Below are 27,104 nucleotides of genomic sequence, written 5' to 3'. Positions count from 1 at the left end.
TTATGGAGGGAATATTTGGACACAGGACTTCACTTAACTGTCATATAATTTTGTGGCTTTTTCAAACTTAGCTTTAGGATCTATGCAGCATTTTTTGTCAACTATGGAATATGTTGTTACAAAATAATGAATGTAATGAACATCGGGGTACATGTGTCTTTTAGAATTGTGGTTTTCTTAAGACATGAAAGCAAGCTCCATCAACAGATGAATGGATAAAGAAGTTGTTCATATATACAATGGAATATTACTCTGCCATAAAAAGGAGCAAATTTAAGTCAGTTCCAGCGAGGTGGATGAACCTAGAGCCTGTTATGTGACCTGACAGGATCTCTCACGAGGTAGCAGTCAAGCTTGTCGGCAGGGGCCAGGGTCCTCTGAAAGCCTGACTAGGATTGGAGGGTCGTCCTCCAAGTTGGCTCACTTACGGTGGCTGATGGCAGGAGGCTTCAGTTTCTCATCACGGTTTGAATGTCCTCTCAACATGCCAGTTGGCTTCCACTGAGCAAGTGATCTAACAGAGCAAGAGGACAAGCAAGAAGCACCATGCCTCCCATGACTCACTCTCCAGAATTGTTCCTGTTCACATCCACCTCATTCTCTCTGTTGCAAGGGAGTCACTAGACCCAATTCCCACCCAACTGGAATGCAGTTAGGCTCTACCCCTTGAAGGGGGTAGCATCAAAGAAATTGTGGACATATCTTAAAATCATCATGTCTATTAAGAAAGAAAATCTCTCTAGTTGCTGAAATTATCACTATAATGAGATTTATGGATGGCTTTTAAAAATACAATAGTATGAATTTCCTCTGAGACTTGGGATTATTTTTACCTTATTCAACTTTTATCCATAGTTCAACTCAAGAATAGAAGCTAGTAGATAGTACTAGGTGCTGAATATGTTTCCTAAACATCTAAAGTTTTACTGCCTACATTGGGTTCTTCTTGCTCAGCTTTCAATAATGTTATATAAGGGAAAATGGAATTAAATTTTGAAGATGAATTTTAAAAGTTACAGTTGTCTAAATTTATCTCCTAATTACCATCCCACATATGTGAAGTTTATATGTAGCATATTATATGTTGATTGTCTGTTATTAGATACCTTGTTTATTTCCTGATACCTTTACAAAATTTTAAGCTTCATAAATACCAAGATGTTTGCTTGTTTTAAGGCAGTATTCGCAGCACCAAAACATTGTTCTAAGTATTAGCATGTGTGTGTTCTTGCATGCTTAGTCACTCAATCGTGTCTGACTCTGCAACCCCATGGACTATAGCCCGCCAGGCTCTACTGTCCATGGGAATTCTCCAGGCAAGAATACTGAAGTGGGTTACCATTTCCTACAGGCGATCTTCCTGTCCCAGAGATTGAACCTGAGTCTCTTGCATCTCCTGCATTAGCAGACAGATTCTTTACCACTCTGCCATTTAGGAATGTTTATTAAGTGATTTAGTTAAAACATTCACTAAGTTAAGAATGTCAGAAAGTTAAATTTTAAATATCATGGATTCAGTTTAGATATAGTTATGCTTATTTGAAGACCTTCAAAATATCTCTTCTCTCTGGGCTTAAGTTTTCAGTGTTCAAGAGTAGTTCATACCTAAAATTTTATTGTTGAAACACACTTATAGCTATTGTCCAGGTATGGGCCTTTGTGGATGACTCAGTTTATTTGATTAAGTTGTTGGCACTTTGGAAACTACAGGGTGAGCTATGGGGAAGTCAGGTTTTCAGGTCAAAGTATGGAAAAGAGAGGGGCCTCCCACGTGGCACTAGTGGTAAAGAACCCGCCTGCCAATACAGGCAGGAGATATAAGAGACAGGGGTTCGATCCCTGGGTCAGGAAGATCCCTGTAGAAGGGACTGGCAACCCATTCTAGTATTCTTGCCTGTAGAATTCCATGGACAGGGAAGCCTGGTAGGCTACAGTCTATAGGCTTGCAGAGTCTGACATGACTGAAGTGACTTAGCCTGTGTGGTAAAGAGAAACCCTGAAAACTGGTGAAGGCTAAATACACATTCAGGTCCTGAGCAAGGGTGAAGAGAAGAGGAAGCTCATGGGGGAAACTGTTCATCTGTAGCTCTGGCCCTGAAATTAGAAAGAAAATAAAATGTACTGGGTGTTTTCTACTAATTTTCACCCATCCCACGTGTTACCGAAAATAATGGCTCAAATTTACTTCAAAGAACCACCAAGACTGTTAAGAAAGGATGAGAGTGAGAGAAAGACTATTTGGCTTCCTTTGACACAGAAGAAAAGACACATACATAGAAAGGAGCTAGAACTTGTTTTGTGCACCTCACAGTATAGCATAGTGTACCACAAAACTCCATACTTTCAGAGGGACTTTATTGACTGTGTATTCTGCTTCTTTTTTTTTGTCTATGTATTCTAATCTCATTTTATTATGTTAGAGAATTCAGATAATTATCTATTTTAAAGTGTATTAGTATGATGATTTTTACAGTTAAACCTCTTCATTCCTTCATTTTCAGGGAGATGGAAGTTACAGGCTGCAATATGGCTTGAGAATCTATCCCCTGACGGGATGGATAATATAGGGAGTCTATTTAAAATAATTCACCCTCTGCCTCTCATGGGTATTCCTAAGTCTTTGTGGCCATTTGTTTTAAATTTTTTATTCTTTACTTAACATGGCCTGCAACTGACCTGTACAGTTTCATTTGGGACTCTGGGCCCTGATAGTAGGATGTCAGGCAGTCATGTGCTTCTCACCATCACTGGGGATGCATGTTCAGCCTGGATCATCTCTCTGTGAAAAGCTCCAAAAGGATTTCTTTTTCATTATTTAACACTTGATTATGCTATTTCATTTGAACATCAGAACTCTTCATTTATTTTGCCCGAAGTTATAACATAGTGCTTAACCCCATTCAGAACACTAGTAAATGTTCTAAGTTCTGAAAATTATTATTTAATTTTTTAAATTGTTATTTTTATTATTATTTTTAAGTTTCACAATTTATAGGAAGAATAGGTGGGAAGGTACTCTTTAGTAGGTTTAGGTTGAAGCAAAAGTCTTATTTGGAATTTCCTTCATGATCATGATAATAAAGACTGATTTGTAAGAGAAATTCAACAAGTAATTCCCATGTCATTTCAATTACAAAATGATATGAATTTATTCACATTTAAGAAATGCATCTGTGACATTTGAAAGTATTATTAATGAAATTATACACTCTATTAATTTATACTTTCTATGGATTATGGGCTTCCCCAGTGGCTCAGCTGGCAAAGAACCTGCCTGCTAATGCAGGAGACACAAAAGACACAGGTTTGATCCCTGGGTCAGGAAGATCCCCTGGAGGAGGAAACCGAAACCCACTCCAGTGTCTGTGCCAGGAAAACCCCATGGACGGAGGAGCCTGACAGGCTACAGTCCATGGAGTTACAAAGAGTTGGACATGACACACATTTGATTATGTCCGCAAGCTAAAGAATTTAAAACAGCACTATTTCAGATCCTCTTACTTTTCTAGCTTAAAAAATGCCTTTCATTTACCACACAGGGTACTGTCAAACAGCAGTTCCTACAACTGGAAAGAAACTTTGCTAATCAGACTCTCCTTAATGATGCTGGGCTCAATACTTGTCTTTTAACTGTCTTTGACTAATTCTCGTGTCTTAAAGAAAGATGGAATGGCTCTCGAATGCTAAGATTAAAATGCCAGATGCAGCACATGAATCAATTGTAAATGACAAAAATGAACAGTAACAATTTCATTTCCGTAGGAACCAATTCATTATTATGCAGCCTGCCAATGATGTTCTAACTCCTCCCAGCAGGCCAACTTAGACTTCACCAAGTATTTTCCTTAAAAGTAAGCCAAAACAGAGCTTTTTAGATGAGCCTTGTGCTACAGTTCGCTACCAATAGTTTCCACATCCATTTTATTGGGTCACTAAAATGAGATGTTTCTTTTCATCCACATGCTTTTCTGTGATGTGGTAAAAATGAAACTTGTGAATAAAAAAGGGTGTTGTTCTCTATGTAAGCTCATATTTTCAGCTTATACAAAAGTATTTACATTGATAAATTTCATCTTGTACTTCCTGAGTGCTTGTTTATAGTAATCATGAGCAATCATTTTATTGAATGCTTCTTTATTTAACTGGATATAAATAATTTAATAATGTAGTTGTAGAGTTTAAAAATGCTTAGTAGAGAAACCTCCAGTTTATTTACATATTTCTTTCCCTTCCTAGATTGTCCCAAAGGGCAGCACCTGCTTCCTATTCATCTTTATATAGGAAGTACCCAACACTGTGATTTAAAAACAAGGAGTCAGTGTAGGCCCGTTGATTAAATGATTGAATGGTTAAATGGATGTAAATGTTGTTATAAAGCATATGCTGAGACTTATATTTGCAGTGATAGGAGAATTCTAAAACCTCACATTTTCTTAAGCCCCATCACCCTTTCTCTCTCTCACAAGTTGTGTAAGTCACATGGAATATTCATAGTTTTGACTTGGAGGATTTTGCAGTACTAGGATTCCCTGGGCTTCCAGCCCCGTCCTCTGCTCCATTTCCCCCTTTCCTGCTTTCCATTCGAATGGGTTTCGGCTTCCCAGGTGGGGCTGGTGGTAAAGAGCGTGCCTGCCAAAGCAGGAGACTTAAGAGATGCAGGTTGAATCCTTGGGTCGGGAAGATCCCCTCGAGGAGGGCCTGGCAGCCCACTCCAGTATTCTCGCCTGGAGGGTCCCACAGACAGAGGAGACTGGCGGGCTGTGGTCCGCAGGGATGTGAAGAGCTGGACACGACTGAAGCGACTTGGCATGCGTGCCTGCTTGTGCATCCTTCTGTTCGTGGTTTATGGCCTGAGTTTCAGCCTCCACTTGTGCCTCGTCCTATGTCCACCACTCGTTGCAGTTGGACTTCTTGCCCTTTGAATTAGGAGAGGCTTGGGTCTTCCTAAGCTGAGACCTCTCCTGCCTCCACTACTTCCTGAGAATCCTTTCTTTGAGCAGCAGAAGCTTCTTGTTCTCTCTAGTTACCAATGCTGTTAATGCATTTAGCGGCTTCAGCATCCCATGACCACTTGTCCTGGGACAGAGGTTGCAGTTGGATCCCGTGGCCTGGTTGCCACTCCAATCATTGACTATTCATCAGCCCTTTATTTAACCCTCTGTGTTACTGGAAGCCTGGCTTTTCACCAACATAAAAACCTAGGGTTTAGCGGGTGGGGAGCCATAGTATGTTGGAGGGGGGCGGCTGGAGGGCTACCTGCCCAGACAGAAACAAATCAAGTGATCATTGGAGATATTCCCAGGTTTCCTTGTTTAAAAGGCAGACAGATCGAAGACACTGCTACCCTCTAAGGTTTGAAGACTAGCAGAGCAGCCTCAAGGCCTTCACCCTTTAGTGACCCCTAAATGCTCACCGACTGTGTGTTAATTCATGTTCAAGTGCTTGATGTATGTGCTGACTTTCTAATATGTGTTTGACTATCTACCTTAATCAAGTAATCTGGAGAATCAAAGAGCACACTTACTTATACATTTAAATTTCTTGAATACATTTATCAATAAGAGAAAGGTTATTCATTAGTTATGTGAATACATTGGAAGAAAATCCGCTACATAGGTTGTTTTTAAATTTGTCACCTAAACCCAGGATATTTGCTAGTAAATTTTTTTGGAAAGATCTAAAACGTTACAGACTTACTTACTTAATCTAGAAAGCTTTATTTGACTTTCCCTTAAGATAGGTATTTCCTGTGTGTTTCCATATTACAAGAACTTACCTTTGACTAGGAATTGCTCCTGAGGATTTCATTTTAGTGTTTAAAGCTAACTTGACTGTATTCTCCACTAAAATGCTTTTAGGCTGATAAGAGCCATTATGAGAAAAGAGGGGGTCCTATTTATGTTTTAATTCCTGATACCTAATCTAGTATCAAGAGCATATTTATTACTCAAATATTTCTTGAATTTATAAGTAAATCCATAGTGTACATTATGCCATTATCCTGTGACTGGTTTGAGTTTTAATTTTTTGGTATCTAAATTTATTTATAACTATTTACTGTGTATCCACTTAGGTATAATCTGTTTACATATGCATATGTCAAACAGAAGGTATTTATATAGAGAGAGGGAGGGAAATGAGCAAGTGCTAAGGAAATATTTTGCTCATTCAATAACAGTTAAATAGCAGCATTAGCTATTTTTTAATGTGGTTGTATTTTATGGTAATACAGCATATCATTTTCTTTCTACTTCCTCACCTAAAAACCTCCAAGGCTCTATCATGTTGATTGAGGAAAGGATTGTGGGAATCAGTAAACAAGTAAAAAGTCAGTAAGTAATTCCAGGGTCCAATCATACAACCACCGGATAAAAATGAGAAAATCAAAAGGAGCGAAGAAATGTTTCCTCTTATTTAGTTAAATATCCACACATGAGAGAATATCTTGGTTGGGGAAGCAGCCTGACTTTGCCAGCACTATTAGTAGCACCGTCAGTAACATCATATACATCAACTTTGATGGACTTCCTCCTGTGTGGTCAGCATTGGGTCTGACAGAGGATTAGAGAAAAACATAGTTTGAGCTGTCAACTGCATGCTCAAGGTGGACTTGCCAATGAAAATCCCAAAGTTATTGTTGCTGTTTTCACTAGAGAAATCCTAAGGACTTGAGTGACCAGGAAATAATGAGTACGTGTCATTTTTTATACTACCATTAATCTCATTTTATCACCTTGAGATATTTCTAAGGTAAAACTGAAATTTTTTTTCTTTTTTTAAAACTGAAATTTTATTTAGATTAAATTGAATACTTGATTCTCTTTCTTCTGGATGTTATTTTGCACGAGCCAACAATAATGTATAATTTTGCTTAGGAGAATATTTTCATACTGACATTTGATTATAATGTATTCTTAATACAGTACTTTAATCACCAAGGCCACAACAATTTATTTCCCTGATTTCTCTCTTCTGACATCTATTCAACTTATTCCTACCCTCTGCTCCATATTGGAAAAGGACTATGTCACATCTTATATTCACAGGAAGATCAGTCTAATAATATGTAAGTTATTATAAATTTCATACCTTACATAGTCTTCGGAGGAAAAGGTATTTTGCTTTAAGAAGTCTTCTCTTCAAGTCTATCTGAAAAACTAAACAGAGGACCAGTTTACATCTTCAGAGTACTTAACGAAATAAAATAGTTGTCATTGTCAATAATTTAAAATTAACACTCAGGAATATTTTCTATAATAAGAAAATGTGATTTTTCAGAATGTAATATGCTGAAATATCAGAAAGTATCTGAAATATTTTAAACCATCTTGTGTGTCTATGTAGAAATTATTACTCTGTTTATAATTTTTTTAAATAATAAGACTTTTGTATATATATAGTAGATAGAATTCTAAGATGGCCTACAATATAATTTTTCTCCCCTCTATTATACACTTTCTTGTAGAAACCTCTCTCACTGAGTGTGGACAGACCTGTGAAAATGATGGGATGTCTCTTCCATGATTATGTCATGTTGTTTGGCAAAAGGGATTTTGTAGCTGTAGTTAAGATCCATAAACAGTTGGCATTGGCTTAGATAAAAGAGAAACAAGCAGATTGCTAACTATCTAGGTTATTCCGCAAAGAAAAGTTTTTATTATGTCATTTAAATTAATATGTAAAATATATTTAGATATGTTTACAAATTATATTTACATACTATATATAAATGTGTGATAGTATAATATATAAATAATTATAATAATTATTTTAAATTTAATACATGCATGTGTGTAAATGAATAGAACTCTTCAAAGAGCAAGTTTATTACAAGGAAATATGAAAAACACACTTTATTCTTCATTTCCCCCCAGAAAAGTTATAGTTTTGATTCCATGCATCCAAACAGTTTCAGAAGCAGGCTTGTAAGATGGTAGGTTCCTACAGAGAGTCCTCATGGGGGCCTTTGTGGTTACTTGTTACTCTCACCTCTTTTAAAAAATGCAGTTGTCTTGTATTTAATCCAAAGAAAAATTCATTTTCACAAGAAAAAGGAATCTTAATCTAGTACCTGTGAGTATATATTTTGACTCATTGGCTATTCTGAAAAATAACCCGTTACTCTTTAAAATAATTGCCAAGTTGCTTAATGTTATTTGAATTATAGTTCATACAAATACCTAATCCATGAGTAAGTAATTAGAATGTTACACATGTAGAAAATTGTTGAGAAATACATAGATATTTCTAAGATTGCTAGTTGCTCGCAAAGTTGAGAGCAATGTTGTTACCAGCTCACCACACTGTATTGCAATAAATGTGTGCTCAGTCATGTCCAACTCTCTGTGTACCCCTGCCAGTCTCCTCTGCCCATGGAATTTTTCAGGCAAGAATACTGGAGTGAGTGCCATTTCCTTCTCCAGGGATCTTCCCAACCCAGGTGTCTAAACTGCATATCTTACCTCTCCTGCATTGTCAGCAGATTCTTTCCTGATGCCACCTGGGTATCACAGTAAATGATTGCTGTTCTACAGAAGGAGTCTTTTAGGGGAGTTGTTTTAGACCATCCTGGGATCACATGATCCACCATTGTTGCAATGTGATGTGAGTTAATGCCACATTAAAGTCCCTTCATTTATTTCCAAAGGAACTGGAGCCCACATTAACTGCTCTGCCTCCAATTCTGTTATCCTTGATGACTCTGTGGGCAGAGTCATTCACAAGGTTGTTAGAATATTTTCAACTTATAAAGAACTATATCAAATCCATTGTATTGAACTAAGTTGTAATTACAGTCTATTTGTATACATTTATTGTATTCTGTCCATTTACAATGTGACTTATGGGTCTGATATATTCTCAGTCAATGATATGTGCATAATCATTATTGAACCAGAGCAGACAGTGGCAGGTCTGCAGCCAGTATAGTCTGATACCTTGATGGGCCTTTAGGGAGTTTTAATACACTGATTACTGGAATGATAGAGCATCAGTCTACTGAATGACTTTGTACATTTTGATGTTTTTTTTTTAATATTCAAGGTACACACCAAAGTCAGTTCTTAGAAGAAGGAACATAAAGTAACTACTACAATGCCATATAAAGGATTAAATTGAATTCCAGATGTATTTACTAAATGTAGGAAGGAACTAGGGATTTGAGAGTTGGAAGGAAAAGGAAAAACACCACACAATTGTAGTACCTTTGTCTCCACTGGAAGATACTTTTCAAATGGAACACAGGGTTCCTTTAAACTGTATGTTTTTTCTTAAAGTAGATGTAGTGAGTAAATAACCTAGAAAAAATCCTAGGTGACTAGCCGAGCTTAAATGAAAAGGTGCTAGGAATGTCCACATAACTTTTCTGGATTTACGAGATAAGAGAAGTAGGAAATCTTTTTAGAGCAAGCCAAAGGAAATTATGACTTTAGAGTTCATTCATTCATTTATTTATATATTAGTGAGTAAAGGCTTGTAGTAAAAGTCAAATTGATGGTTATAAATTCTTGCCATACCATTTAAATTTGGGTGCCACTGTGAACTTCAGTGTTCTATTAAATAATAGCAGTAATAGTACTTATTGAGTCATTGTGAGGATTAAAGGAGTTAACGTGGATAAAGCTAGAGTAGGTACTCAATAAAATTTAATCAGTATTATTTATTGAAATGAAATATTCTGTGAGTACTAATTACCTGTGTGACAGTGAAAGTGAAATTGCTCAGTCGTGTCTGACTCTTTGTGACCCCATGGACTGTAGCCTACCAGGATCCTCTGTCTATGGGATTTTCCAGGCAAGAGTACTGGAGTGGGTTGCCATTGCCTTCTCCAGGGGATCTTCCCGACCCAGGGATCAAACCTGGGGCTCCTGCATTGCAGGCAGATACTTTACCGTCTGAACCACAAGGGAAGTCCAAGAAGATCTATTTTCATAATCAACCTACTCTGAAGAAATAAGGGTAATTTTGAAATGCTTTAGAAGAGATCTCATTGAAGTCTTTTCCTTCAGTTATCTCTGGAAGAGGGCTTGAGAGGGAAAAAAGGAAAGAAAATTTTTATAATTTTAGTAAAAAAATAAAAAGATGGAAACAGCAAATTAAAATTATGTGCTAGCTTTTGTGAAAAACAAACAAACAAATGTGTAAGGAAAATGACAAAAATTCTATTCTTTGTTTTTTACCTGACTGAAAAAACATTCAGCAAAAAGCTGTTGGTAAAAAGATATGCTACAGACATTTTTTAAACAATCTTTTTTAATCTCAGTGATCCCTGTTTCATGGCTAACACAGAGGTAAAAATATAGCATTTAATGTAATAATTTCTATTTAAATATTATTGCAATGCTTAGTTTAACACTACAAAGAAAGCTGTTCATTTTTCTGGGTTGAGCGGGACAGACCTCTGGGAATGGGCTGGCAGGGCTCTTGGTACAGAGTCTCCTCAGGCAGAAATTAAGGTGTCAGCCTGGCCTGTGCTGCAGTCCCTTCTAGGGTGTAAATCCTTGACTAGGGTCTGTGGTTGTTGGCAGGATTCAGTTCTGTGATTGTAAGACTGATGTCCCTGCCTTCTTGCTGACGGTTAGTTCTTAAAAAATGAATCTTTCTTTTTCTCTCTCCCCTTCTCACTCACTGTCAGTCTCAATCTCTTTGTCTCCAAAGTCTGTGACTGAGGATTCAGAATTAAATGGATAAAAGTTTCAGTTTGACCCTAGAACCACAGCTGCTGAAATATTAACAGCATTAAATGTGCAAATAGAAAATGTGAGTGCAGACCAGGAGTCTTTAGCTGGGTCCTCTTGTCATGTTGGTTCCTTAGGGCTCCTTTCCCAGACAAATGAAAAGTGACAAAGATGGTAAGAGTATTTGATATGGTCATTACAATTCTTTGACAGCACAATTTGGCAAAGGGATAAAGAGGGCAAGGCAAGTCACTTTCTTTTCATGTTTGTTTATTTCAGGAAACAAATTTTTAAAAGAGTATCACACAAAGAAGTGTTCTATATGAAATATGATTCCCTTCTGTACTTTTTAAAACATATTTGTTTACAATCTGAAATTAATAGGTGTGAAAATAGGAAATAGCAAAAATGAGTGCATTCCTAATGTTTCTGAATTCAAGTTTAATGAGCTCTAAAAACAGTACTGAACAGTGTGACATAGATTATTTTTTAAATATGTGCATACACATGTAGGTGAAGACATTACTTGAGCAGATTTTCTCTTCTTGATTTTGTGATTTTAACCTCTCTTTGATAGTTGATGGTCTGTTCCATTTGTCAATATTTTACTCTAAATTAATGTTTCATTGCCCTATTATAATTGTGATCATCATATGCACAGCAATTAAAATTGAGGAAAAAGGACATCTCTATATAAGGGAGGCTGTTATGTTGTGAAGTGAAGTGAAAGTCACTCAGTCGTGTCTGACTCTTTGTGACCCCATGGACTATACAGTCCATGGTATTCTCCAGGCCAGAATACTGGAGTGGGTAGCTGTTCCGTTCTCCAGGGGATCTTCTCAACCCAGGGATCGAATTCAGGTCTCCCGCAATGCAGGCGGATTCTTTACCAGCTGAGCCACAAGGGAAGCCCAAGAATACTGGAGTGGGTAGCCTATCCCTTCTCCAGAGCATCTTCCTGACCCAGGAATCAAACCAGGGTCTCCTGCATTGCAGGCAGATTCTTTACCAACTGAGCAATCAGGGAAGCCCCTCTGTATGTTGTTAACCTGGGATAAATCCTCTAACTGTCACCTACAAGCCTCATGGGACAGTCATTATTTTAGCAAATAAATTAGCATCTAGGGCCTGGCTCTCACACTTATGGTTTCAGACGCAAGTGGATTTAGCCCTCTCCCCTGGGTACACTGTGGTATCAAACCAAAATTCCAATTTAAAATGGAAAGCATAACCATTATATAGAATGGGATACTACCATGAACCATGGTGTCTCTCCCCATAGTCTAGACACAAGGATATTCAAATGACTGTCCAGGTATTCCAATCTAGTAAGAACTAATATCTCAAGGACGAGATTATCAGCATCTGTATGACAAAAGCATTTTCCCTCTGTAGGCAAAAGAACATGGAGAAATAAGTAATAAAGGTTGTTTGCAATCAGGTCAAGGAGAGTTAGGTGAATCATACAATTCTGGGCCATTGCCGATAGCTACCAAAGGCAGTAGAGAAGGTCCTGCTAGTGGGAAGGGAACAATACGAGCCCCTCATCTATCTTCAGCTTAGACATGACTTTGCCAAGGGCAAGAAATTCTTGAAGTTTATTGCCTAAAGGCCATACTCTTCTGAACAAAGTTTAAAAGATACTTTGAATACTAACCTCGGTGACTCCCCTTTTATTATGATCCCATGGATGATTAATGATCCTCTGACTCCTCCAGGGATTAAGACACTATTTTTAATACATATGTACATTTTGCATAGCCCTTTCTTGTTCCATTATGTTTCCACTTTATAGTTTAACTTTAAGGGCAATATAATTTCTTATTATTTTCAAGTTTGGGGAGATATCTCATTCTGGTCTGCAAACATTAACAAATATAATTTTTCTTAATGTCCTTTCCATGGTCTTAAGTGTGAAATTAGGAATGTTCAGCAGATATCTGGATACTAATATATTCAAACCATTAGAAAAATGAATTTTACAGATACAGAAAATATATGTGTATATATCTAAAACATATATATATGTATACATATATATATACATATGTGTATATACATAAACATATACATATATATACATATGTATATATATGTATGTGTATATATATGTATATGTATATGTGTGTGTGTGTATATATATATGTATGTATATATATATATACACACACCACAACTGCAATCAGAAAATGATTAATTTTAAGTCCCCTTCTATGTTCAAGAACATCTAGATAATGTTCTACTAGGTTAGAAAGTGAATAAGCTATGTCTGCAGCTAATTATATATTACTTCTAATTCACCTCTTCCTCAGTACACCATTTTCCCTCCTCCACAAATCCCACTTGCTTGTTTTCTTGCAAAGCTGCCAAGAAACTGTGAACAAATTTAACGTCTGAATAACTGCTTGCTCTCTCAGTGACCTTGAAAAATTACTTGCATCATTAAAAATTCATAGAAGAGAAAGTTTTTGAGAAGACTGACATATGTAATCATAGTACCTCCTGTTATGCTACTGTACTATTATAGTCTGATGAACTTTAAAATTATCTCAAAGACATTAACTTTGCTCTAGTTACCCAATTATATCAAAGCTTTCTGATTTTTTTTTTTCAAAAAGCATAGCACTATTTCCTGCTAGAGGGTAAGAAATGAAAAACAGAAGATTGATGGATCCTATAAATTTTTGTGATATTTCACAATGACTGTTTCAAACAGTGCCACAAAATTGCAAAGGAAGTATTTTGATTGTCTTTTTCATTGAGGTGAGACTCACATAGATTTTTAACCATTTTAAACTGTATGATTTAATGGCACTTAGTGCATTCATAGTGTGTTTTCTTTAGTGTCAGAACTTTTTCATACCTCTCGAAGAAGCCCTTGTAATCACTGTTTAAGACTCTCACCTCCCTTCCCCGGGCAACCACTAGCATGCTGTCTCTGCGAACTTGCCTATTCTGGATTCCAATGGTTCTAATTGTAAATAAGTATAAATTTTAGATTCTGTTTATACATTGATTTTATTCCTGTTTTCCTTGAGGAAAGAGATATGGATGGTAAGGATATAAAATCCTAAGAATAAGTTATGAAAACTCTGACAGGATGGTAAAATGTCATCAGAAGCAGCTTTCTGATACTCCTCCCATAGCAAGTACCACAGTGTATTATTGTAATCGTCTCCTTACTGGTCTATTTCTCTTCAAGACTAAAATCATCGGACTTTTTTCTCTTTAAGCCCTAGTGCTTGATACAGTGCTTTCACACATTTGAGTGCTTGCTGTTTACTGAAGGGAATGGGAGGCAAGAAGAGGTGGAGCTACTGACAATATTTTGGCCTAAATAAATATCCTGAATCCTTCTTTTTTCTTTTCTTTGCTCTTCTTTTCTTCTCTTTCCTTTCTTTTTTTTTTTTTCTTTTCTTTATTCTCTTTCCTCTGTGTGTGTGTGTGTGTGTGTGTTGTTTTGTTTTTGAGATCTGACTTTTCCTGATGTTACTTGGAAGAATATTGATTTGGTCCCAAAATGTATTTATAGAATTAAAATTGGCCTTACCTTCACTTATCCAACACTTAGCTTTATTAGCATATCGGTCATAATTATGATCATGTATATTATGTAAAAGAGCTACATTTAATTATCTGGGCAACACAATCTGATTTTGTTCTCTTTCCTTTCTCTTGGAGTTCTTTCCTTTGGCACAACCTTTGTCTTCCAACTCCAGTCCCACCCCCTTGCCCAGAGCATCAGTACTCAGTCCAGTGGGATCGATCAATGAACATTCAACTCAGTACTAGAGTGAGAGACATATAGTTAGGATAGTGCCTATGGAAAAGGGAGAAAAACTAGATCTAAATCACTTTCTCCTATATACTTTCCCTAAAATATGGTTTTTATTTTGCATGGGACAATGAAAACATGGTCATTTAAAAACCCAGTGTCAATCCCATTCAGTTTCCTACAAGGCAGCTCGTCTTAAAGTAGGGAAATTGCCATCACAGAGAGTGGTGGGTATCATTTCAGCAGTGGCTAAGATAAACGTGTTCTTATACCTTACCTTTTTTCTCACTTTGTGTTTGAGGATAATTCCACCAATGCTGGCAGATCTGTTCATTGTGTCTGAAAAAAGTCAGTGGGAAATAATAGCCTTTGCCACAATTCTTTCAACACCAGTGTCCATGAGCCCTTATTCTGAGTTGGTTTAGACAAACTGCTCCTTCACAGGCAGGGTGTCAGAAATATATTTTAATCTTCTGTTTCCGAGGTTCTATGAAGATAGTGCTACACATCTGATTTATGAGCAAGCATAGGTTGTTGTTGGTTTCACTGAATTCCTAAGGAAATTGTTTTCTGCTCATTTTGTCTTTCCTCTGGGTAACACATCACATTATCTTGTTTGGGGGTGTCTGCTTCTCACTGCGCAGCACCATTAGCATACATCTGGGCCACCTTTGTGTGGAACTGTCCCCTGGTGAAACCCTCAGTGTTCTGGGATGGAGAAAGACTGCAATTTACGGAGTCCATTATCACCTCTGGACGTGTAGAATGATAATGGAAGTGACAGAGGTGCAGCTGAAAATTGGCTCTTAATATTTTATGTGCTCAAGCAAAGGATTGGAAATCTCATGCTGCTCTTTAGGGAAAATAAAGTATGTGGGATTTTTTTTTTTTTTTTCCTATTAGAAAGTTATATGCAAAGGGTTGACTTCAGGGTTTCGAGAAAGTGTTACAACACATTCGTTTTGTGTTAACCAACACTTCTCACTGGAGATGTAGAGAGAAAAAAATACTTCTGCATGAAAAATTAAAATATGGAAACAAAGTATATGCAGCAAAGTTTTAGAACTGATAATTCTAAAACAATGCACCATATATATTATCACTTTGTTTTAACTGATGGGATATGTCTAAGAATTCACAAATGTTTGCCTAAAAAGGTTATTTTTAAATTTTTGGATTCTTATTTCACATTTCTCCCATAACATATTTTTCTTCTGACTTACAACTTAGAATAATGTTTCGAGAGCTATCATTGGCACAATGAGTTTGAAAACATAAATCCTATCAGAATTTTTAAGTGTTTTTAGACAAATAAGAAGGAAAATGAATACAGCTTTTGAAATAGTCACATTAATAATTTAATATTTATCTTAGTATATTACAGTGCTTATAATAACACTAAAGAGATGCTTATTGAAATCATTTTTATTGAAAAATGTAGTTTCTGGCTTGACTAGAAACTAGAAATGGGATACAATAGAGTGCCCTTTTCATAAGTATTTTATTACGTGTCATCCATCTTATTTCAGACAAAACAAAAGTAGTACGGTAGTATATTTTCTTAATAATAGAAGACTAAATGTTATTGAAATATAGCAAGTGTTAAGTCCTGTCTGTATTTCCTGGATGTATATTTATGATATCAAGAATTTCTAATTTTTCTACTTTACCACTAGAGTATACATTAGTGGCATTATTATATTGCTATTGCCTGATGATAATATGTCCAGATTTTAGTTTTTAAGGCATTTGGAGATGATGGAATAAGCCTGGTGGAGTTTTTCTTCAGTTTCTTTTCAGAAAGGACAATTTACTTTCTCCTATATGTTTCTGTCAGTGTTTCTTTTCTGGATGTGAATATCACTTTACTCAGCTGAGAGTAGGGAAAGTTTCAAGTTGCTGTGGTACATTTCAAGAATCATTTAAATCAGCAATGGCTGCCTTTTGAATAAGATCTCTTAGATCTGATTATTTAGATGCGTCCTTTGATTTAGTGGCCACTGACAAGATCAAAGTAGCAAGACTCAAGATTGAAACTTGAGGAGAATTCTAAATACTGCAAACACCCTGTCAGTGATGCCCAACAAACTACTTAAATTATAAATTTCTCATATTTTTGACACAAAACCATCACAATATTATAGTTATTCTCCAATTAAAATAAATTTTTAAAAAAGTCTTTATTTTATAGAATCATTATTAGTTAATATCATTAAGTTTTATCACTGGAAATTTATTGAGCGCATGTACCAAGCAAAATTTTAGGCACTTTTATATATATTCTGTATATGACATTTGTCTTTTGGGGCTTCCAAGTTTATGAGGGAAAAGATGATTGCCTTGCTCACTGTTAGCCCTGGAGCTAATTTAGTTCCTGGAAATTAATAGAAACTCAACAAATGTTTGTTGAATGAGAAAAAGCATTACTGTTTAAAATTCTGGCCATGATAAAAAGATAGCTATGTAAATATTTTAAGGAGTGTGCTGTGCTGTGCTTAGTCGCTCATTCGTGCCCGACTCTTTGCGACCCCATGAACTGTAGTTGGCCAGGCTCCTCTGTCCCTGGGGATTCTCCAGGCAAGAATACTGGAGTGGATTGCTATGTCCTCCTCCAGGGCATCTTCCCGACCCAGGGATCGAACCCAGGTCTCCCACATTGCAGGCAGTTTCTTTACTGTCTGAGTCACCGGGGAAGCCATTTTAAGGAATGGCTTCATTAAAGATCTGGAGTTCTGATACTGATGACTGAGCATGGGTCCTCTGTTGGCTTTTGGGCACCTAGACTGTAAACAAGTAGAATTTCAGAGATTAAAACTTCATCATCAAATTAGGACTTAGTTGGTTTGTTATTCAGCAATGAGCCAGGTGGCTGAGAAAAGAAGAGAAGCAAAGGGCAAAAGAGAAAAGGAAGGATATACCCATCTGAATGCAGGGTCACAAAGAATAGCAAGGAGAGATAAGAAAGCCTTTCTAAGTGATCAATGCAAAAAAAAAAAAAAAATAGGAAAGCAATAGAATGAGAAAGACTAGAGTTCTCTTCAAGAAAATTAGAGATACCAAGGGAACATTTCATGCAAAGATGGACACAATAAAGGACAGGAACAGTATGAACCTAACAGAAGCAAAGATATTAAGAAGAGGTGGCAAAAATACACAGAAGAACTATACAAAACAGATCTTAATGACCCAGAGAACCACGATGGTGTGATCACTCCCTAGAGCCAGATATCCTGGACTGTGAAGTCAAGTAGACCTTGGAAAGCATCGCTATGAACAAAGCTAGTGGAGGTGATGGAATTATAGCTGAGCTATTTCAAATCCTAAAAGATGATGCTGTGAAAGTGCTGCACTCCATATGCCAGCAAATTTGGAAAACTCAGCAGTGGCCACAGGACTGGAAAAGGTCCGTTTTCATTCCAATCCCAAAGAAAGGCAATGCCAAAAATGCTCAAACTACTGCACAATTACACTCATCTCACACGCTAGCAAAGTAATGCTCAAAATTCTCCAAGCCAGGCTTCTATGGTACATGAACCATGAACTTCCAGATGTTCAAGCTGGATTTAGAAAAGGCAGAAGAACCAGAGATCAAATTGCCAACATTCAATGGATCATTGAAAAAGCAAGAGAGTTCCAGAACATATACTTCTGCTTTATTGACTACACCAAAGCCTTTGACTGTGTGAATCACAACAAACTGTGTAAACTTCTTAAAGAGATGGGAATACCAGACCACCTGACCTGCCTCCTGAGAAATCTGTATGCAGATCAAGAAGCAACAGTTAGAATTGGACATGGAATAACAGACATGGAACAATAGGGAAAGGAGTATGTCAAGGCTGTATATTGTCACCCTGCTTATTTCACTTAAATGCAGAGTACATTATGTAAAATGCCAGGCTGGATGAAGCACAAGCTGGAATCAAGATTGCCTGGAGAAATGTCGATAACCTCAAACAGCAGATGACACCACACTTATGGCAGAGAGCAAAGAGGAACTGAAGAGCCTCTTGATGAAAGTGGAAGAAGAGAGTGAAAAAGCTGTCTTAAAACTCGACATTCAGAAAAACTAAGATCATGGCATCCAGTCCCATCATTTCATGGTAAATAGATGGGGAAACAATGGAAACAGTGAGTGACTTTATTTTCTTGGGCTCCCAAATCACTGCAGATGGTGACTGCAGCCATGAAATTAAAAGACACTTGCTCCCTGGAAGAAAAACTATGACAAACCTAGATAGCATATTAAAAGGCAGAGATGTTACTTTGCCAACAAGGGTCCATCTAGTCAAAGCTATAGTTTTTCCAGTAGTCATGTATGGATGTAAGAGTTGGACCATAAAGAAAACTGAGCGCTGAAGCATTGATGCTTTTGAACTGTGGTGTTGGAGAAGACTCTTGAGAGTCCCTTGGACTGTAAGGAGATCAAACCAGTCAATCCTAAAGGAAATCAGTCCTGAATATTCACTGGGAGGACTGATGCTGAAGCTGAAACTCCAATACTTTGGCCACCTGTTGCAAAGAACTGACTCATTTGGAAAAGACCCTAATGCTGGGAAAGATTGAAAGTGGGAGGAGAAGGGGACGACAGAGGATGGGATGGTTGGATGCCACCACTAACTCGATGGACATGAGTTTGAGCAAGCTGCAGCAGTTGGTGATAGACAGGATAGCCTGGTGTACTCTCGTCCATGGGGTTGCAAAGACCAGGACTGAGCAAGTGAACCGAACTGAATGATCCAGGTTGGGCTTCCTTGGTGGCTCAGTGGTAAAGAATCTGCCTGCCAATTCAGGAGATACTAGTTCGATCCCTGGACTGGGAAGATCCCCTGAGGAAGGAAATGGCAACCCACTCCAGTGTTCTTGCCTGGGAAATCCCATGGACAGAGGAGCCTGACAGTTCATGGGGTCACAAAAAAGTCGGACACAATTTAGTGACTAAAGAAGAACAAATGAGCCAAGTAGCAGTGGTCTTTAAAAGAAAAAACAAAAAAATAAAATCCGATTTACTTATGTATCTGTGACTATGCTGGGTCTTTGTTGCTCTATGCATGGTTTCTCTGGTTGCATTGAGCAGGGCCTACTCTGCAGCTGTGGCGCACAGGCTTCTGATTGCAGTGGCTTCTCTTGTGGAGCACAGGGTCCAACCACATGAGCTTCAGTGGTTGTGGCTCATGGGCTCTAGAGTACAAGATCAGTAGTTTGGCGCATGGGCTTAGTTGCCCCAGGGCATGTGAAATCTCCCTGAACCAGGGACCAAACCCACGTCTCCTGCATTGGCAGGTGTATTCTTAACCACTGGACCACCAGGAAAGTCCACAGTGGTCTTTCTTAAACCAGATATAGTTGTTCCCTCTGGGTCTTGCCAGGCGTCAAACAAAAGTCAATATTTAAAGTGTCTTTTTTTACTTTTTAAATAATTGAATCACATGATGATAAAATATTCATCTCAAAGGAGTGTTATCTGTTGCTGACAGTTTTTCTATGTAAAAATGTATTTCACAGGTGTTATTATAGTACCATACCTCTGTGTTAAAAATCTGCAGGCATTATTATAGTAGCTGTGATTTAATTTATTAAACGAATGTATATATAAATTTCCACTACTTCACACTTTCTCACACTACTGAACATTATGAACAGTTGTAACAAGAACATAACCATTGCCACCATTTTCTCTCAGCTCCACTGAGTCAGAGCTGATTTGTGTACTGTACATCTCGTAAAACCTGGCCAGGAAAGCAGGAAAAGGAGACTTGTTTATATTCAAAAAATATCTATCTTTAAATTGCTCCGTTGTGTGTCATCATTAGCATTTATTTTACTTATGTGTGTATATAATATATATGTAAATTACATATGTATTCCACGGATGAGGAACGTAAGGCCCAGGTAGGCTGTATGGTTTTTGCCCCTCATGATGAGATTTTCAAATGTCTCGCGTGGGTCTAAAACCCTCAGAATTCTTTCGCAGAAGTTATAGTACAGTGTCTGGAAATCAGGCTTAGGTGTCCTTTTGTGTGTGAGAGAAGATCCTGACAATAGGAGAAATCACACTCTAAATGAGATATTAGCTAGAAAATTGAGAATGGAAGTGACTGTTTGTTCTACTGGCAACGTCCTCCTCATTTTCATTTTGATCAGAGTTGTATCCATCCTATGGGTCAGCTCCCAAGCCCCCTCTTTCTGGAAGAAGATTCCTTTTCCACAAATTCCTTTTCCTCTATTATAATATTCTTCATAGGCTTCCAGGTGGTAACCTTTTGTTTTCTTTCGTTGTGTCTTAATGAATCTACAGTTACGCAGGCCTGAATTTTAATCTCAGATCTGCCACTTTAAATAAATTTCATGTCACTAGGCAAGTTGCTGAATTTTCTAGTGTAACTTTCCTGGTTTGTAAATTAGGTCACTTGCCTCATGGTCAAATTTCAAGCTTAAAATATGCAAATAGCTTTGCAAAATGTGTGATAAAATAAATGCTCAATAAATGGTAGCTATTATTTTTGGCCTTTGTGTCTCATTAGAGTTTAGTATAGATATTCTGTCTATACATCTAACACAGTAGTTGGGTATTGACTTTTTAAAGAATATCTATGTAATATCCAGCCATTCAGCTATTATTGGACAATCTAGATTCAGGTCTAAGCAAGTGTTTCTAGATATAATGTAACATTTTCACAGTGCTGTGTAGGAACTCTTTTAGCTTGAGCTCATGTTTCAAGATACAAATATATTTAAAAATAACTTTTATATAGAGTTAATTCTTGATTGGGGTCAAAGAAAGATATGAACAGAGATAATAGCAAGCCTCTCCCAGTCTACTGAACTGTGCATAGGCAATGAGAGAGAAAAGCAGTGAGGACCGCCTGGTGAATGGGTTGTCAAGTACAGCAATGGTGTCTGACGTGCCTGCCTAAATACGTCAATAGACATATTTAATGCTCCACTATTTACAAACCAGTGACCATGGTATTTTCCAGGCAATAATAGTGGAGTGGATTGCCATTTTCTACTCCACAGTTGTGTAGCCAACACAATCAAGATATAGAACATTTATCACTGTCAGTGAATTTGGAATTAGGCAGACTTAGTTTAATTCCTGGATCTGCTACTTTCAGGCTGTTGGTCATTGAACATTTCTCTCACACTCAAAATATGACTTCATGTCCACTTCCTAGGACTTTCCAGGTGACACAGTGGTAAAGAATCCTCTTGCCAATGCAAGAGAATCCAAGAAATGTAGGTTCGATACCTGGGTCAGGAAGATCCACTGGAGAAGGGAATGACTACCCACTCCAGTATTCTTGCCTGGAAAATCCCATGGACAGAGGAGCCTGGTGGGCTACTGTCCATCTGTTCTCAAAGAGTTAGGTATGACTGAGCACACACGTCCACTTTGCACCAATTCCTTTTATTACTCTCAGCTTTTGGAAACACTTAGCTGTTTTCTGTCCCTATAATTTTGCCATTTACAGAATGTCATGCAAATATAATCATGTAATAGCTTCTTTCTCTGATTCCTTTCATTCAGCATCATTATTTGAGACTCACCCAGATCTTTTTATGTCAATATTTAATTCCTTTCATTCCTAAGTAGTATTTCTTTGGACAGATGTACCATGGTTTGTTTGTTTATTCACCAGTTGAAGGTTGCCTACAGTTTTTAGTAATTATAAGTGAAAGAACTGTAAGCATTTGTGGACAGGTTTTTGTATGAACCTAAGTTTTCATTTCTCTCAGGTAAATACCTAGAAGTGGATTGCTGGGTCACACAGTAACTGTTTTGAGCTATTATTTAGAGTGATTTTTTAAAAAATATAATGAAAGACATGCCATTCTGATTTTCAACTGAACAATTATAGATTTATAATAATATTAAACATCTCGTGAGATTTTCTTAGTCATCTAGACCATCGCTTATTGAGTACTGAGTGATTATTATATATAAGAATTTGTGTTATGTGATCTTTCAGAGCATTGCCATATGGAGTGCTAATTTTTCCTAAATGTGTTCAGACAACTATGGATTCTCATCTTCTATTTTGTAGAATTTTTTTCCTTCTGTCTTTACAAATTGCTTTCGCTTTACCCCCTGGCTACTTCTTCCTGCACTCTGCCCTTTGTATATACTGTGTTTTGTCCCCTGCTTAATAGTGAATTAGACTAGGTAACTTGTTAAATTGTTGGTGGCTTAAGAACAGATAGACTGTGAAGGAGGGCCTCTTTCAGTCACTCTTGAGAAAGACATGTGTCCTTTTTTTCATTTCAGATACTTTTCATAAAATCTTATTTTGTAAAAACCAACCTCTTCTTTGCAAGTTCTTTGTCATTTTCCAGAAACTTTGTATTCTTAAAAGTAACTCTTGATGGTATCATCCTAGTGATAACATAAATTCACATTCCAATTGTGCCCTCTCTTCCACTCTAGTAGTGAATACCCGTCCTGCTAAAGGTAACTTAAGACTTCCTTCTAGCATTATCAAAAGCATTATCTTATTGAATTTGTATACTTGATGTTCCAAGTCTATGATAGCATGATGTTAAAAAACAAACAAACCCTATATTCGGCGCTTTCCTGCTGGCGTCTGGTAGTGGCAGCGGACGGGCGCGGACGGGCGCGGACGGGCTTCGAGCGGATGGAGCGGCCGGTGGCCGCCGCGGGCGGGGACGTGTCCCTGCACAACTTCAGCGCGAGGCTGTGGGAGCAGCTCGTTCACTTCCACGTGATGCGGATGACGGACTCGCTCTTCCTCTGGGTGGGGGCCACGCCGCACCTGCGCAACCTGGCCGTGGCCATGTGCACGCGCTACGACTCCATCCCCCTGTCCACTGCCCTCCTTGGGGACGCGTCTGACACCATGTCCACCGGCCTTGCCCAGCGCTTAGCCAGGAAGACCAGCAAGCAGGTCTTTGTCAGCTATAACGTTCCAAACACCAGCAGCAGCTTCGAGTTGCTGGTAGAAAACTGGATCAAGGAGGAGATGCAGGCCTTTCCGGAGAAGTTCTAGCCAGAGAGACTCAGGCACAGGGGACGCTTGAATAAACAGGACTGGATCCCACCGCTGCAAAAAAAAAAAAAAAAAAAAAAAACAAACAAACCCTATATTCTGGCTGTTGCTGTCACAGGGTGATAGAAAAAAACCCCTACCTGATTCCAGACACCTAAACTGCAATCAGCTACATCCCTCTCCCTTTTTCACAATTACTCACCTGAAAGAAAAAAAGAAGATTCATCTCTTTAATTAATGTATATAAGAAAAGAAAGAAGACAGGACAGATGAAATTAAGGAGTAAAATGTAAGAATGAAAATGATATGGACTGCCCTGGTGGTCCAGTGATTAAGAAACCCCCTGCCAATGCAGGAGACAGGGGTTCAATCCCTGGTCTGGGAAGATTCCACATGCCCACATGCTACAGTGCAACTAAGCCCACGCACAACTACTGTACTGAGTCCACACCCCCTAGATCCCGTGCTCCGCAACAGAGAGGCCCCCCTAATGACCAGCCGCACACCGCAACTAAGAGTGGCCCCTGCTAGCCCCAGCTAGAGGAATTCTGGGTGCAGCAGCAAACACCCAGGGCAGCCAAAAATTTTAAAAATTTACAAAATGAATGAAAATAATATATACTTATAAGTAAGGAAGGAACAAATGGACCTTGGTTAATTTAGTTTGCAAAGCATCCCCTACAGTTTGATATGTATGTGATATATGAATTGTCTCTAAACTCTCTCCTTTGCAAAAATAGAAAAGCAAAAGGCAACGAATAAGGAAAATAAGTTGAGTGAGGTGACAGCTTTGTCATTTTTTAAATTGGATTTGCTCGCTACTTCCCTTCCCGAATGACGCCCCCAAGGCTCTGCCTCCACCGCTGTCAGTTTAGTTCCCTCCAACATTATTAAACCCTGCCAATCCTGCCTTGAGAGTTCCATTAGAATAATTCCACCAAGAGTGGCTATTTATATACTTCTTGGTACATTTCTAAATATGATGGAAGACTGTTTGAATATAATATTTCAGTTAATTTTTTAATGGAAGCACAATTTTAGATGTGCACACTGGTGATGATCCCCCTACGACACATAAATCTCAGGGCTAGATCAGAGGCACTGAGGACCAGCCCCTGGAGGAAAGAGTTATTAATCCACTGCTCCAGCCCAAGGACTCTTCTCCTTAAACCTGCCTGCCTGCCCGCTCAGTCACTTCAGTTGTGTCTGCCTCTTTATGACCCTAGGGACTATAGCCACCGGCCTCCTCTGGCCGTGGGATTCTCTAGGCAAGAACACTGGAGTGGATTGCAACGTCCTCCTCCAGGGGCTCTTCCTGACCCAGGGGCTGAACCCCCACATCCTGCACTGTAGGTTGATTTTTACTGTTGAGCCACGTTGGAGGTCCTCTCCTTAAACCTATGGTACTTTCAATATCCCCTTGGCTAGTCATACAAATTCCTAACTGACTTCACAAGGCAATCCACTCCTGTACGTATTTTCAGACAAGCAGGTTCCCCCATTTCGTAAATGGAATTGCTGAGGCCCAAAGTTAATTTCTCAAGATCTCATAGTGAATAAAGGAAGATGAAGTTAATGAGAAGCAGGTTTCCATTTAACCAGTTTTACTGGTTTTCACTGTAAAACCCCATATTAATGAGGATAACCCCAGTTCTGTTGCTTGTCTGTCCATTTTCAATATAATGTATAGAAATATTTTTGTGCTTTCAAACTTTCAGTAGACTATCAGTATATACAGAGATGTACTATTTTAATAACCATCTCCATGACAATAAACTAAGGAATTTCTTCTGCAATATTTTAAAAGGGTGGTGGAGTGTTAATAGATTAATATAAGAGTATATATATATACACACATATATATATACACACATATATATATACACACATATATATAATACACTCATGATTTAACTAAAATTTTTTCTAAACTTTGTTTATCTTTAACAAAAGGTAGAGTATTTGTATCATAAACGAAGAAATAGTTCAAATCCTGTTAGCATTTAGATTTTAAATCCAATAGTCCCCCAGAAACCCCAAGAAAGAACAATATTTTAAAACAAGAGCAAATATATAGCCTAAATAAACTTTGCTATATTCCCTTAAAATTGGTAAAATTCTATTCAGAAACATCAGCTTTCACATTGTAGCTCTGAAAAGTATAAACTTAGAGTAAAATAGCAAAAGGGAATATTGATAAAAACCAAATTTTCAGTAAGTTCCAAAAGGAGGAATTGCTTATTAAATTCTCAAAGCTTGTAGATTTCACCTATACTGGGTAGGGGAAAGATGACCAGCCAATTGCTTTGACTGTTCACATAATGAAGTGAAGTGAAGTGAAAGTCACCCAGTCGTGTCCGACTCTTTGCCACCCCATGGACTATACAGTCCATGGAATTCTCCAGGCCAGAATACTGGAGTGGGTAGCTATTCCCTTCTCCAGGGGATCTTCCCAACCCAGGGATCAAACCCAGGTCTCCCACATTGCAGGCAGATTCTTTACCAGCTGAGCCACCAGGGAAGCCCCAAATATAATAGCTGAGAATACTGAGATATCAGGGGCCTTTCATATAATACCAAAGTGTATTTAGGTTAGCAGACAACATTGGATCATTCAGAGGAATCTTTTGAGACTTAGTAAGCCTTAAGGAAAGAATAATTCAAACACTAATTCATACTGTGAGTAGAAAAAATAGGTAGCTTGTAGCCCTAGTGCAAACTTTAATTACATATTGAAAAATAACAACAGAAATAAGCAAAGGCTCCTGAGGTCCTGTCTGATCTTCAGTGGCTCCTGCCTGACTGTGTCCCATCTAATCTGGTGGGTACCATTCTCCTCTTGCTCTGTCACACTGGTATCCTGATGTCTCTTGGCCTATTCAGGCTGATTCTCAGTTCAAACCTCCTGCATTAATTGTTCCCTATATTCTTAGAGCAAAATGCTTCCTTAATTCTTATCATCTGACCCTTTCCTGACCAGTCCTATTGAAATATCACCAGCTTCCTACTTGCTTTCTCTCCAGTTGCCTTATTTCTTTAGATGTTTCCTCCAACTGGACTGTAAGCTCTTTGAGGGCAAGGGCTGAGTTGTTCATTGTTATGTCCCCTCAACCTAGGAAACACCTGCCTGAGCTATTAGTATCATAAATAGTACAAGGAAAAGCTATCTGTAGCATATATTTACATGAATTTGTGCTTGGGACTTCTAAAATAAAAGGGCACATCTGCATATATTACTAATTATTTAGAATATATTTGCTAATTATTCTTTGTAGGAAAACTATTATTTTACCTCACCAGATTTTCCCAACTACAAATGTTAGAGGCAGAAGAGAACATACATTGGTTAAAAAAAAAAAAAAACACACAAAGTAAGGACCTTCAAGACTTTGTATTGTAATTTGGTCTCTCTTTCTCCACCTCCGTTGTATGGTCAAGGCAAATGGGATGCAAAAAGGTGACATAGTGCACTGGGTCACATGTTTGATAGACTATACAAGCCATTCTCCAAACTGGGCTTCTAAGTGGAAGTCATTTGAACATCTTTTCCACTTATCTAAGCTGTCTTTCTTTCCTCTGTGCTGGATTAACCATTGATTTACCTGCCTGGCATCTCTTGGTCTCGGTAGTTTCCTATACTGTTTG

At 38.0% G+C, this 27,104-nt stretch overlaps 1 protein-coding gene and 1 pseudogene across 2 annotated transcripts in view; both read left to right on the top strand.

The window, feature by feature from the left end:
• UNC5C (unc-5 netrin receptor C) overlaps window positions 1–27,104 on the top strand; it is a 397,240-nt gene that overhangs the window by 86,985 nt on the left and 283,151 nt on the right. The window lies entirely within an intron of this gene.
• On the top strand, window positions 22,971–23,549 carry LOC139030266 (proteasome assembly chaperone 4 pseudogene; annotated as a pseudogene).

Source organism: Odocoileus virginianus, chromosome 21, assembly GCF_023699985.2.
Source record: "Odocoileus virginianus isolate 20LAN1187 ecotype Illinois chromosome 21, Ovbor_1.2, whole genome shotgun sequence".
Classification (NCBI taxonomy): Eukaryota; Metazoa; Chordata; class Mammalia; order Artiodactyla; family Cervidae; genus Odocoileus; species Odocoileus virginianus.
Note: the sequence above shows the minus strand (reverse complement) of the source record. Positions and strands in the feature narration are given on the sequence as shown.